Here is a 15847-nt window from a genome sequence, read left to right as displayed (position 1 = left end):
TGTAAGTATATGTCTCTAACAACCATGCGAAAATTGGTCCAAATCGGTCCATAATTATATATAGGCGCCATATAAACCGATCCCCAGATTTGGCTTGCGGATCCTCTAAGAGAAACCAATTTCATCCGATCCGGCTGAAATTTGGTACATGGTGTAAGTATATGCCCTCTAACAACTATGCAAAAATTGGTTCATATCAGCCCATAATTAGATATAGCCTCATATAAACCCATCCCGAGATTTGGTTTTGGAGCCTCTTGGAGAAGCAAAATTCATCCGATCTGTTTGAAATTTGGTACGTGGTGTTAGTAAACGATATTTAACAACCATGCCAAAAGTGGTCCATATCAGTCCATAATCATATGTAGCCCCCATATAAACGGATCCAGAGATTTGATTTTAGAGCCTCTTGGATGAGCAAATTTCATACGAGTCAGTTGAAATTTGGTACATTGTGCTATTATATGGCCGTTAACAACCATGCCTAACTAGATCCGTATCGGTCTATAGTTATATATAGCCCTCAGTTAAATCGATCCCCAATCACACAAAAATTGGTCCATATCAAGTTCATAATTGTAGCCCCCATATAAGCGACCCCCATATTTAAATTCTGCCTCTCCACGTACCATGCAAAAGTCCATATCGATTCGTAATTATTTGTAGACTTACCTATATATAACTTTTTTGTCTAAAAAATACCACGTATGGACTAACTCACAATTTAGAAAACGATGTTAAGAAGTTTTAAGATACCTTGCCATCGGTAAGTATTACCCCAACGCAAGTAATTCGATTGTGGATGACAGTCTTTCGCAGAAGTTCCTACGCAATCCATGGTGGAGGGTACATAAGATTCGGCCTGGCCGAACTTACGGCCATTATACTTGTTCTTATTATGACTTGTACTTAAATCCAATTTTAATCTGGACTTCTCATTCAAGAGAACAATGTTGCTAAATGTTGGGTCCATAGGTTTTGGGATCAAGATAATATAAACAAATAAAAATTTTGCGATTTGCAATTCCGAATATCGGAACAGGGGGGTAGAGAATCGAACAAACATATTTTAATTGGAGTTAAAATCGATCTATCAACTACTAATTTCCAATTACAAGATTCAAATTATATTAACAATTTCCAGTGTCTTTCAATCCATCAACTACCAGTGACTTTCAATCTGTGAACTTCCAGTGACTTCTAGAATCGAACAAATGTCTTTAAATCGAAGTTAAAATCGAAATTTTTTTGAGTTTATTTATAAATTTTCAGCCCCTTTCAATCAATTAACTTCTAGTAATAAAAATAGAATAATTCATTCCCAATTTTCTCCAATTAAATAATCAATGTAAAAAAATTAGATTACATAAAGTCCACTTTTATGTTATCAATTTCCACTGACTTTCAATTCGTCAAATGCCAGTGACTTTCAATCCATCAACTTCTACTGACTTACAGAACCGAATAAAAGTACTATAATTGGACATAAAATCTATAAAACCGAATACGAGGGCGGTTCGGAAACTTCTTAGCCTATCAATGAAAGAAAATAGTTAGTTTATCAAAAATATTTTTATTTTTCAATATAATCTCCTGAAACTTCTATACACTTAGTGCAACGCTTTTCTAGCAATTTTATCCCTTGATTAAAATAGTTTTCCTCAAGGTCTTCAAAATAATGGTTTACAACTGTAATTGCATCTTCATTTGAGGTAAAACGCTTACCAGCAAGGATTTTTTTTAGATTTGGGAACAAGTAAAAAGAGCTAAATCAGGAGAATAATTATGAATGTCTTGTCCCGATAAACCTTTTTTATGTAAATATTTAATGACAGCACACATTTCTAATTAAAAAATTGTAAAAAAAATTGCGGATGCGTCTTTTTTGAACACATGTTTCTATATGAAGAAGTTGCCAGATCGAAACAAAATTTAACATGTGTTCATAACAGAAATGGAAGTTTCCAAAACACTTAACTTTTTTCTGTGTATACCGCGCTTTTTGTGCTAGGCTAAGAAGTTTCCGAACTGCCCTCGTATTTATTAATAGAATCAACGATCATATTTGCCACGACATATTTAATGATTTACAATTAAGTTTGTCACTCTAAAATAAAAAAATCAGATCTTTTGGAAGATTAAAATAAATCGAATACAGTAAATGGCTGTTGCTAATAAATCGAAATCATTCATGCCACCCATAAATTATGTCTACAACCTCAATACACTATATGTTATGCAGTGAACCCAATCGGAGTGCTCGTTTAAAGCAAATCACATCTTTTGAAGACTTGTCGAATAATTCATAATCATTACACTGGCATGAATGCAATCAGAGCACAAAAAAAAACAGAAAAGAAAAAGCTTTAACATATATTCATATTTTATTCAAATTGCTAAATAACCATAAGTAAGTTATGCTACCGATGTACAAAGATTGAATCCATGCTAATTTGCATAAGAATTAATTTACCATGTACAAGAATAAGTTAAATTGTTCAGAACAAACATCTGACATATGGAAGGATGTGAGTAATAGTCAGTTTGCTTTTGGGTTTGAGAAAACGTGTTTGCAAATATTTCACCGAACACATTTCTAGAAAGAGAAAAAGAAAAAAAAATAGTCTGGTGTTAATGGTCTACGAAGTAGGCAAAAAAAAATATATACAAGCAATTATATCATTGCCACCTTAATTTCCACTTTGCCGTTGTAAATTAACAATTTGTTGTAATGGTGAAGTGAAATTTCATTTTTTAAATGAAAATTTGCAAGAACAATTTCTTTAAAGTGTATAAGCATTAGGTTAATATACAATGTACCATTGTTTTGCAATCAGAACAATTTCTGAATTTTCTATTAAGGTTATACTCTAAGGCAGCTTTTATATACTAAAAGTTTTCAAGATAAATTTATTTTTAGCTACAGACGAGGTAAATGTAATTTGTAACCTATTAATACAGTTTACTTACTTAAGTGGGTGAATAATTTCATCTGTTGTACATGATTCTTTTTGAATTCCGGACACCAAGTTTGGAGATAAAATTCATCGGATATATTGCTTGTTATACATCGTCCGCTTGAATAACTCTGCACACATCCAAATCTTAATGCAGGTTTTAAAGAAAAGATCTAAGTAGAATAATTAAGAAGGCAAAATGTTCAATATCAATTCGTTGTAAGTCTTGGGACTGCTTTAATCCTCTAATGCCCCAATTTTTTGCCAGCTGATTAAATATTCAATGTTAACGTCACAAAAGCAAGAAAACTAAACAAGAAAAATGTATACGGTAAAATTCAGTATATGCTGCAAAGTTTCTTGAACAGTTTTAACTAAGTTTTCTTTTTATTTTACCCAAAGCTTTCTGATATAACGAAGCACGCCTAAAGGCGGGATTGGGCATTAGAGGGTTAAATATTTTGAAAAAGTTATGAGTTCGCACACTATTCTCTTTATACAATGAAAATGATATGTATTGTAACCAACTTCAGGTTGCTATTATTTTTAAAACGCTTGTCCGGAAACTGATAGATTTATTCCAGTGACAGTTAATTTTATTGTTTACAAGCTTAGCAAAGCATTTTGATCTATTGCAGTCAGAATTAAAATTATTCGTAATGCAATACAAGCGTGGTAGTGTGATTGCTTCACATTCCTGATGGAATTCAAGCGTAAACTATAAGTGGCTACCATTACAGACCTCCATCATTTAACCCTTATACTACGTTGGGTATTAGGTCGTATTTTTCGTCACCGAATTGTTTACTGTTGGATTATAATTAAAAGTTCTTACTACTCAGCATGAATTCAGCATATGTCACCAATTCATGCACTGAGTGATAGAAATTTTTAATTATATTCGAACAGTAAGAAATGCGGTGATGAAAAATACGACATGGGTCATCAAATGACCCCAACGTAGTATAAGGGTTAAAGGTGAAGAAATCTTTTATTTCTCGTACCATTGTTCGTGATACTGGCAGTGTTGCTTAGCGCCCAAAAAGAAGAAAAGACGGTAACAATACCAGAAATGATCCGAAAAGTGAAGCCCAGATTTGATCGAAATCCACGTCGCATTGGTAGAACACTTGCTCGTGAGCTGAATATATCGCGAGAACTGACGCATATTGAAAAATGAGCTTGAATTAGACCCATTGAAGTTCCGAAAAGTGCAAGAAATTTATTAACCCTAGAAAGCTTATCCAACTGAAAGTCACGGATAAGCTAATCATACGTCTGTGGGACGTATAATAGTTTGTGATCATGTGGATAAAATTTGCGGATTTTTGTTTTATATTTTTGTACTTACACCGATTCTATATACAAATCCTTATGTGCGTGATGATAAATTCCGAATTTAGTTAGCACAGACACAAACCATTTTTTTACATTCTGTTAATTAGTTAACAGAGATTCATAAGGGAGCTAACGGAGCACTGTAAAGATTTAACAGAGGTATTTTCTACTCTAATCAATGATAGATTTATTTTTTGATCACAAGGAAAAATATTAAATGGTCTTCCTGACCAATTTACTTTATCTAAAATTAAACCACCCACTTGTGGCATTATCACTCACAGCTACATTCACACACATGTCTCAAGATTTTGCAGAAAATTTAATTTTTCGGCACAATTTTTTGAGAGGATGGGACTCAAGTGACCATTGTGGCCACATGGACAATTGTCCCACAATGGCCCATACACCATATGGAAGGGCTTCAAGAGCTCTATCGATATTTGATATAATTTTTTAGATCCGCCGGTCAGTTCTGGAAAAAATAAAATTCTTTATAAAATTCTGGAGAGGATGCCCTCCAGTGGCCATTGTGGTCAAATGGACAATTGTCCCACAATATAAAAGGGCTTGAAGAGCTCTATCGATATTGGATAGATTTGGATCCGCCGGTCAGTTCTGGAGAAAAATAAAATTCTTTATAAAATTCTGGAGAGGATGCCCTCCAGTGGCCATTGTGGTCAAATGGACAATTGTCCCACTATGACCTATACACCATATGAAAGGTCTTGAAGAGCTCTATCGATTTTGGATAGATTTGTTTAGATCCGCCGGTCAGTTCTGGATAAAATTCTTTATACAATTCTGGAGAGGATGCCTCCAGTGGCTATTGTGGTCAAATGGACAATTGTCCCACAATTGTGGAACGCCGTTCGAACTCGGCTATAAAAAGTATGTCCCTTGTCATTGAGCTTAACATGGAATCGGGCAGCAATCAGTGATAAGAGAGAAGTTCACCACTGTGGTATCACAATGGACTGAATAGCCTAAGTAAGCCTGAAATATCGGGCAGCCACTATACCTAACCTAACCTATGGGGTCAAAATAAATGCTGAATATTATCGGTAAAATGTTCTAAAAACAAAATTGAAGCCCTGGGCAGAAAAACATTTCGCAACAGGACTCAGTGCCGCGTTAACCAAGAAAGGCTTAAATTTCTACCGCAAAATGGCAACCAAAATCTCCCGCTATCAATCCGTTGGACTTTTGCGGCTGTGGCATTTTGGAGAGTATGTGATCATCTCATCAGCTTATATCCACATCAAGGAACTCTGCAACTAAGATGGGATGCGTCCATAATGACCTGGTGGTGACCCTTGGTTGCAGATGGGACACACGTCACACTATCAATCACTGCTAGGTAGGAATTGAGGCGATTGCTTGATCTTAGTTGGGGCAACCGTGGTGCAATGGTTAGCATGCCCGCCTTGCATACACAAGGTCGTGGGTTCGATTCCTGCTTCGACCGAACACCAAAAAGTTTTTCAGCGGTGGATTATCCCACCTCAGTAATGCTGGTGACATTTCTGAGGGTTTCAAAGCTTCTCTAAGTGGTTTCACTGCAATGTGGAACGCCGTTCGGACTCGGCTATAAAAAGGAGGTCCCTTGTCATAGAGCTTAACATGGAATCGGGCAGCACTCAGTGATAAGAGAGAAGTTCACCAATGTGGTATGACAATGGACTGAATAGTCTAAGTGAGCCTGATACATCGGACTGCCACCTAACCTAACCTAACCTAGTTGGGGCTAAAGTACTCGTGGAAGTCCCTTTCCTCCGGAGCTATGGGCGGTGGAAGAGCTCCGAGAACAGGACTAACCTGCTCTTTTTCTCATCGCTTCAGCTACAGTATCCTCATGAGTCCTGTTTAGATACGGCTGGTATGCTGCCTGATGGATCTTGCGCTTTAAAAAAAGAAGATCAACCCTTACATTCTAGGGAGTTGGTTACTATCAATCACTGCTAGGTAGGAATTGAGGCGATTTCTTGATCTTAGTTGGGGCAAAAGTACTCGTGGAAGTCCCTTTCCTCCGGAGCTATGGGCGGTGGAAGAGCTCCGAGAACATGACTAATCTGCTCTTTTTCTCATCGCTTCAGCTACAGTATCCTCATGAGTCCTGTTTAGATACGGCTGGTATGCTGCCTGATGGATCTTGCGCTTTAAAAAAAAGAAGATCAACTCTTATATTCCAGGTAGTTGGTTGCTATCAATCACTGCTAGGTAGGAGTTGAGGCGGTTGCTTGATCTTAGTTGGGGCAAAAGTACTCGTGGAAGTCCCTTTCCTCCGGAGCTATGGGCGGTGGAAGAGCTCCGAGAACAGGACTAACCTGCTCTTTTTCTCATCGCTTCAGCTAGGTTAGGTTAGGTTAGGTGGCAGCCCGATGTATCAGGCTCACTTAGACTATTCGGTCCATTGTGATACCACATTGGTGAACTTCTCTCTTATCACTGAGTGCTGCCCGATTTCATGTTAAGCTCAATGACAAAGGGACCTCCTTTTTATAGCCGAGTCCGAACGGCGTTCCACTTTCCAGTGAAACCACTTAGAGAAGCTTTGAAACCCTCATAAATGTCACCAGCATTACTGAGGTGGGATAATCCACCGCTGAAAAACTTTTTGGTGTTCGGTCGAAGCAGGAATCGAACCCACGACCTTGTGTATGCAAGGCGGGCATGCTAACCATTGCACCACGGTGGCTACAGTATCCTCATGAGTCCTGTTTAGATACGGCTGGTATGCTGCCTGATGCATCTTGCGCTTTAAAAAAAGAAGATAAACCCTTTCAGGGAGTTGGTTGCCTATTTACCAGATGGTCATTTGGATGGTTACTGTGATAACAAGGAGATGTAATTGTGATCAAATAGTTCTATTATGTTCCCATGTGCAATCATAAAATCTATCCACTATTTGCATAAAGTGAAATTGCTCCAAGGGACAAGAACTTTGCAATGTCAAAAGTGTTCATGCGATCCGTTGCTTGGTACCCCTTATCTCCTGTACAACTCTGCACACATGGTACATTTCAAGTATTTTAATCATAAAAGGTTCATAAAAAACGATGTAGTAAATATTTGTTACCATATCAATTCGTTTTAAATTCCTTCTCCTCTTCCTACCTCCTTCTTCCTCTTTTTATCCAAGGACTGCATATTCCGATTTCTGCAAAAATTTTAAGGAAATCAACATGGACCCAGGTGATACTAAAATTAAGACAGAACGAAGAATTTTCCACGCTTAAGGTAATCTGGACCTTTGGTTGCAATCACTCAGGCTATATAAAATAAATCGTCTAGTTGATTATTTCAATTCAGTTCAGTGAAATTGCTCCAAGGGACAAGAACTTTGCAATGTTAAAAGTTATCATCCGATCCGTTGCTTGGTACCCGTTATCTCCTGTACAACTCTGCACACATGGTACATTTCAAGTAGTTCAATCATAAAAAGTTCTTATAAAATAATGGAGTAAATATTTTTTACCATATCAATTCGTTTTAAGTGTGAGGAATGATTTGTAAAATTACAAAGTTTTCAAATTCCTTCTCCATATGTAATTATATCGACTATTCATAACTTATTTCAAGTGAAAGCTGTTTGCCTTCAAAATACAGAAATTCTGACAATTACAATCGTACATATGGGCCATATCAATATGAAAAAAAAAAAAACAAAACTTGAATGTATCTATTGTAATAGAAGCAAACCACATTGCTTTCAGAGGGGATTCATTTCAATAACCAAGTGTTCAACATTACCATAGTCCAAGTATCAATATCGATTGACTTGACTTGATTTGAACGACAGATACAAGAGTGGAAATATGACGGGGAGCTACCGCAGGCAAACATTCCATAGATCAAGAATAGAGGGAAAAAAAACAACAAAGCTAAAGATATGCCGGTACCAGGGACATGATCTCAAAACCACAAAAGCTATCGATCTATTGGTGCTGTAATAACTGTTTCGGTCATTCCATATAGTGGAGCTCCCCTAATAACAAAACTCACACTCAAGATATAGACATAAACGAAAACCATTAGAAGAGATAGAAAGAAGGAAATGTATTCGACAAATACGAATACAAATCTAATTAATATTTAACTTCAGGCAATAGTATTGAGTCAAACCAAGTGTCCAAAAGCCAGCCAGTCATTGAGTGAATGTTGAATTCGAATATGGGAATACAGAAGAATTTTAACAATAGAACCTCTTCTATTCTATAGAGATCCCATGTTACAATAGAGTATAGCACCAGTAAGACAAGTAATCATTCTAGTACAGATAAAGAGCGAAACAAATTATTTGAATTGGATTTTTTTTTTCATTTTTTTAATAATGATTAGGCACTTGTAATATCACAGGAATACTAATAACCATAATGGTGCCAATCTTGCCATTAGAATGTGTGTAATACACTTGGGTTAAATTCTAATTGCTCTCAGTCAATGATAAATTTCTTGGCTACCTCCATAGCAGTCGTCTATCTGCACTCCTTTATTTCAGCGGTATTCTAGTTTCGAGTCATAAACTTGAATTTGGAAAATGTGTAAGCACCATCAAGAACCCAGTAACCAGGCAACAGTTAAAGATACTTGTTTGCTTAACTCTGGCACCTTTTTTCCTCCACTTTGTGGCTTGTCGTGATTGAAATCACTTTAAATTCAAGGCGTGGTCCATTTATGTTATGTGACATGTGATGCTGTCAAGTGTTTCTCTATCTTAAGTGAGATCATTATTTCTTGCAGATCTAAAATAAATTCTACAAAAAAACCTGACCACCTTGGTTTGATATTAGAAGTAATTATATTGGACTATAATAATACAAATAATAATAAATTGTTGATTTAATTAACTCATTTGTTATAATGTCGAAGGAAATCTATTACCAGAAAGAAGGATGTAGATACACGTAAAGAAAAATTTGCTCCAATTAAATTTTAAACAAACTATGGTGTAAGATGAGAAATATCTTCATAGGCGAACAAAACTCATTGAAGATTGTTGAGAGCAGCTCATGCGAAGGAATTGTTAGTATATGATCACCACAGGATTATAGATTCAATCAGCTCCTTTATTGTGAATAACCTCACCAGCCATTTGTCATCTCAAAAGGTTCTCACGCAGTATGAGCTTGCAGGTTACTAAGGACCCAGATTTGGCTTCCGCATCTTCTTGGAAGAGGAAATTTCATCCGATCAGATTGAAATTTGATGCGTGATGTTAGTATATGGCTTCTATACAGACCCCTTATAAACTGATTCCCAGATTGGACCTTCCTTACTTGGAGAAGGAAAATTTATCCGACCCGATTGAAATTTAGTAAGTGATGTCAGTATGTGATCTCTAACAATAATGCAAAACTAGGTCTAAATTGGTACCGACCACCCAAGATTTGACTTTTGATGCCTCATCTGATATTTGGCCCTCTAATTACCATTTGGAATTTGGTTCATATCGGTTGCTGAGCATTAGCTTCTTGGTCATCATTAATTTCTTCATTGATGTCACACAGCAAAAAAATTTGGAAGTTCTTCTAACGGCACGACTCTAAAAGCACTTCCAAAAATGTCGTCCCAAAGATGTTTTTTATTTGCACAGGAAGTTCATTTTAGTCAATTTTTTATAACTCGCATTTTTTCATATTTATAATGGGAAATTTAAAATTGTATTGTTTCAAATAGGTTAAAAACAAATTAAGAATTGATAAAATAGTGAAAATTATTTAAACTTTGCCGAAAAAAATGTTAAATCCTTTCTAGAAATATTGCGAATTTTTGAAAATATTTGATGTCGAACGTTCCGGACAAGCGTTATAACGTATTAAAAATCACAAAAAAATTGTTTAAATTATTTGTCAAAATATCAAAAAATTTCTTAATTCACATCCAAAACACTGGATTCGCATCACACCTTAAGAAGTGATGCAAATTCAGTGCAACGGCTGTTGAAATGGTGGACGTCCGTCCTATGACAGGCCCATGTTAAATTCATCGCTTCTGCGTCAATTTTGCACCACTTCCGGATCCAAAAAGAACATTTTCACTACTTTTTTGGCGACGCTTTTTTTTTGCTGGGATGTGATTCAGAAATGTATTCAAACAATAAAAAAAATCGAAAATATAGTGTGTTTACTATCGATTTCGTGGAATTTCAATACAAGGAGGATCCCAGAGGACCTTTTCACATGTTCCCCTACTAAACACATTCAAATCTCAATAGAAACTGTTTTAAAAATACTTTCGGATATACTTTCCTTTGACCATCAAGGAGTAATTTCAATTTGAAAATTAAAAAGGTCCCCAGAGACTTTCTCACCCGGTCGAGGGTTAAACTACGGTGAGACTAGTCAAATATTTGACCAAAACTTTTTCCCTTGTCTGATCATCAAACTTTTGTAACAAACGTTTGATCTTAGTGTGATCACCATATGACAAATATGTAACGGTTCGAAATACATTTCACCAATACCATCTAGTATTCCAACAATACATATTTTATTATCATACGTACACTTCTTATGATTAGTGTAATGATCTTACTACCTCTTCTCTACGTATACTTACAATGAGTACTGTGCCTACCACTACATGCTTCTACTATGGCGCCCATATAAATCAATATGGGATATATTTCAGCATTAGGTAGTGCTAGTTACATGGGAAAGTGATTTCTGGCTACATTATTTTGTAGTCACTATGCAGATAATTCCCATCCACATCATAATTGCAACTGGTTATACCATAAGTGAAACGTTTTTGGTGAATGCACAGGATTCCCATGACGGACAAGTCGTTTGGCATAGATCCGACTACTCGAAGGAGTTCAAGCCCATACGCTTTTAGTTTGCCTCCGCACTAATTGCTTCGGCATTTAGCCTTCTTCCGCACTAAACGCTTTGGGTTTTATCTTGCTTCCGCACTAATTTCTGTGGCTTTAGCTTGCTTCCGCACTAATTTCTTCGGCATTTAGCTTTCTTCCGCACTAATTGCTTCCGCACTTATTGCTTCCGCACTTATTGCTTCGGCTTTTAGCTTGCTTCGTTTTCTTCTGTTTGGGCATTTAGCTACCTTCTGCACTAGTCGCTTCGGCTTTTAGCGTGCTTCCGCATTCGATTTCTTCTGCTCTAATTGTGTCGGTTTTTAGCTTGCATCCGCACTAATTAATTCGGCGTTTAGCCTGCTGCCGCAATAAGTATCTTGTCGGATAGAGTGTATCCGCTCTAATTGCTTTGCCTTCGCTTGTTTCCATCAATAAAATCTATACTATTCTACCTAATAAGGCATAAATCGGGTGTTTCATTTTAAGGTTTGTGGGTTCTTGAAGGTCATCCTGGACAATCTCATCCTACGAAAAAAGCTCCAAATATTTGCACCACTTTCGTTTAAATTTTTATTTCATTGTACAAAAATGTCGTAAGGCCAAGTATACGTTCAAACAACAATTAAATTTGATTTTTTTACAATGCAAAAGACGCATGTATTTGTTTCTCTTAGTTTTTTTGACAACGGGTCGGAAAAGGGTCCCCCTTTCTTACAAATTAATTAGTAGTCCCCTTGTGATGCTTGGATTAGGAAAAAAATGGCATAGGGTTGAAAATCGATAATTGATTTTTTAGTATTTAGGGAGCTGAAGATGTTGATGAGGAATGTGGAAGATCCTAAACTGACTTGTATCTAACTGTCCACTTTTTGTTGTAACTTTATTACTTTGTATATTTCTAATTATATTTTCTTTTCATTTATTTGCAGTTTACTCTATAATTGTCGGTCTTCACTTTCAATACAATAACGTCATAAAAGGTAAGTTATTCATGTTATTACATAGTTTTTATATCTCTTCTCTCAATCTCATCATAAAGAAAAAAAAAAATACTAAACCTTATGCTAAAGGCAACATGCTCATATCTGGATTCATAGTGTAGACCGTTACGCATGCGCAGTAAAAGAACTTTCCATTGACCTTAGATAATGTAGGCAAATTATAGGGAACGTGAAATAGAAATGGTAAAAAAAGAAATCCGGAAAATCTACATAATAAAATTGTTCAAACACTAACGAATGGAAAGTAAACTTGAGAATTTCAACTCACATCTTAATTGTATCTTCGGCAATAATACTCAAGGCAGGCCTCTGAGTCGACCTAGCCATGTCCGTTTGTCCGTCCCTCTGTATGGGAACACATTTTTGTGGACAAATTCTAGGTCGCTGTTTTAGTCTAATCGACTTCACATTTGGCACAGATATGTACTATGGGTGTGAATTGAACACTCTCGATTTTGGAGAGATATCGGTTCAGATTTAGCTATAGCTCCCATATATATTCAAATAGATTTCTATAGAAAGGTTTGTCTAAATTTTATTTATGTACACTCAAAAAAAAAAAAGTTTACTTGGATCCAATGATTTTGACCTTCCCTTAAGGATTTTGGTATTGATTCCGAGCCAAAGATGGGATTTCTTTAAAATAAAGACATTGTTTAGAGTCCTCTCTGGCTCTAAATCTACGATCGATAAAATTTCATTCCTTTTCGCAATATATTAATAAAGCTATACACATACCAACAAATGAAAGTTTAAAAATCTAAATTATAGCGGATACTTCAAAGTAAAAACATTTTAAACCAAAGGTGCCAACTCCTCAAAATAAGTCTTAGCGTATATTTGAAGCGTTTTATCTTAAATCTAATGATCCAGTATTTCAGTTAATTTAAGGACGATTTCTTTAAATCAAAACTGTGTTTCTTTACTTTAAAAAAAATTTGCCTTAGTTCAAAAGCATACGACCTTAATGGAGGCATGAAAATTTCCAAAATTTGTGTCCTAAATTTAATAAAACAAATTTTTGAAGCAAAGATTATAAATTTTATTTTAATAAAAATTTCATTCATTTCATTCAATTTATCCTAAACACCTTGTAAATTGCACATCCTAAAATTCTAATTTTTAAAAACTGTTATTTCTTTTGAAATTTTTGCAAAATAATAATACACAAAGAAAATTTTAGCAAAATTTTATTTTTATAGAAAAAGTTTTTTAACAATTTATTTCTATAGAAATTTTTTGAAAACTTAATTCTTTAGAAAAATATATAAAATTTTATTTCCATAGAAAATTTTAATTCTATGGAAAATTTTGTCAAAATTTCATTTCTATAGAACATTTTGTCAACATTTGATTTCTATAGAAAGTTTTGTCAAAATTTTATTTCTATAGAAGGTTTTGTCAAAATTTTATTTCTATAGAGAATTGTCAAAATTATATTTCTATAGAAAATTTTGTCAACATTTTATTCTTACAGAAAAATTTTGAAAACTTAATTCTTTAGAAAAATATATAAAACTTTATTTTTATAGAATTTTATTGAAAATTTTTATTTCTATAGAAAATGTTGTCAAAATTTTATTTCTATAGAAAATTTTATTTTTATAGGAAATTTTGTTAAAATTTAATTTCTATAGAAAATGTTGTTAAAATTTTATTTCTATAGAAAGTATTGTCAACATTTTATTTCTATAGAAAATTTTGTCAAAATTTTATTTCTATAGAAAATTTTGTAAAAATTTTATTTTTATAGAAAATTTTGTAAAAATTTTATATCTATAGAAAATTTTTTAAAAATTTTATTTCTATAAAAATTTTTGTAAAATTTTTATTTCTATAGAAAGTTTTGTCAAAATTTTTATTTCTATAGAAAGTTTTGTCAAAATTTTATTTCTATAGAAAATTTTGTCAAAATTTTATTTCTATAGAAAATTTTGTCAAAATTTTATTTCTAAAGAAAATTTTGTCAACATTTTATTCTTACAGAAAAATATATAAAATTTATTTTTATAGATTTTTTTTTTTTTAAATTTCTATTTCTATAGAAAATGTTGTCAAAATTTTATTTTTATAGAAAATTTTGTCAAAATTTTATTTTTATAGGAAATTTTGTCAAAATTTCATTTCTATAGAAAATGTAGTCAACATTTTATTTAGATAGGAAATTTTGTTAAAATTTCATTTCTATAGAAAATGTTAAAATTTTATTTCTATAGAATGTATTGTCAAAATTTTATTTCTATAGAAAATTTTGTAAAAATTTTATTTCTGTAGAAAATGTTGTAAAAATTTTATTTCTATAGAAAATTTTGTAAAAATATTATTTCTATAGAAAATTTTGTCAAAATTTTATTTCCATAGAAAATTTTGTAAAAATTTTATATCTATAGAAAATTTTGTAAAAATTTTATTTCTATAGAAAATTTTGTAAAAATTTTATTTCTATAAAAATTTTTGTCAAAATTTTATTTCTATAGAAAATTTTCAAAGAATTTTAGTTCTATAGAAAATTTTGTCAAAATTTTATTTCTATATAAAATTTATTCAAAATTTTATTTCTTTAGAAAATATTGTCAAAATTTTATTTCTATAGAAAATTTTATTAAAATTTTAAATCTATAGAAAATTTTGTCTGTTTTTTATTATTATAGAAAATTTTGTCAAAATTTAATTTCTGTAAAAAAATTTTGCAAAATTTTATTTCTATCGGTGCAGATTTTGATATAAGTGTAAAACACTCATATGACCACAAAAGCCAAAGTGTTACTCTGACTCAGATGAAATTTTGCACAGAGAATAGAAGTAACCTTCCAACAATGCATGCCAAATTTGATCTAGTCTTTCCTTACTTGTTTTATTTGATGTTTTTTTGTATCGCTTGTCTACAAGTTCGCTCCTCACAAAAGAAAACTCTTCTTTCAGTGTATAATTATTAAAAAAAAACGTTTTTGAACCTTGCCTTTACTAATTGCATTCCATTTTGATTTATTTTAGTACCCTATTTTCCCCATGCATAAATTACATTTTTATTTTTTCCTCGTATTTCGTTTTTTGCTTTTTCCATAACACAAAAGAAAAAGATTTTGTTTTTATCCCAAACATATACATTTTATGGTCTTTTGGGACAATTCTTAAGATTTACATGACTTACATAAAACTTTATACATTTGTTTATGTTTGCGACGGAAACATTTCAACATATTCACTGTCTGATTGTCCCCGCACTTACACCACATATCCACAAAATAATGGTCATTAGGTGAAATAATGGACAGATAGTCAGATAGACGGACAGACAGACGGACAAATGCATTTTAAGAGAAAACTAAAAACCAACAAAGTTGGTATTTATATTTTATGTCACAGACTGTAAAGTTTCCTGATGTTATTGTCGGTTTGTTTGGACTTCGCTCTAAAGTTGGTTGACATTTGCATGACAAACGCGAAATATAACAAAATATAAACTAAGCAAAGAGAAAAAATAAAATAAACTTTGAGGAAAACATAAACAATCAACAAGAAACTTAAACCAAATATAGCAGATGCGACCTATTGTGTGAAGAACATTCAAAGAAGTTGTAGAGTAAAATGGAAAATTTGTGTTCAAAATCTTATTTCTATAAAAAAAATCCTGCAAAATTTTATTTCTATAGAAAATGTTGTCAACATTTTATTTCTATAGAATATTTGGTCAAAATTTTATTTCTGTAGAAAATTTTATCAGAATTTTTATT

At 33.2% G+C, this 15847-nt stretch overlaps 1 protein-coding gene across 1 annotated transcript in view; it reads left to right on the top strand.

Annotated features, from left to right (window-relative positions):
• LOC142222435 (uncharacterized) overlaps window positions 1-15847 on the top strand; it is a 319623-nt gene that overhangs the window by 177930 nt on the left and 125846 nt on the right. Inside the window, exon 2 of the mRNA XM_075292576.1 lies at window positions 12042-12092. The gene's annotated coding sequence lies outside the window, so the exon portion shown is untranslated. The remainder of the gene's footprint in view (window positions 1-12041; window positions 12093-15847) is intronic.

The sequence above is a fragment of the Haematobia irritans genome, chromosome 1 (genome assembly GCF_050003625.1).
Source record: "Haematobia irritans isolate KBUSLIRL chromosome 1, ASM5000362v1, whole genome shotgun sequence".
Lineage (NCBI taxonomy): Eukaryota > Metazoa > Arthropoda > Insecta > Diptera > Muscidae > Haematobia > Haematobia irritans.
This window is presented reverse-complemented; position numbering and strand designations above follow the sequence as displayed.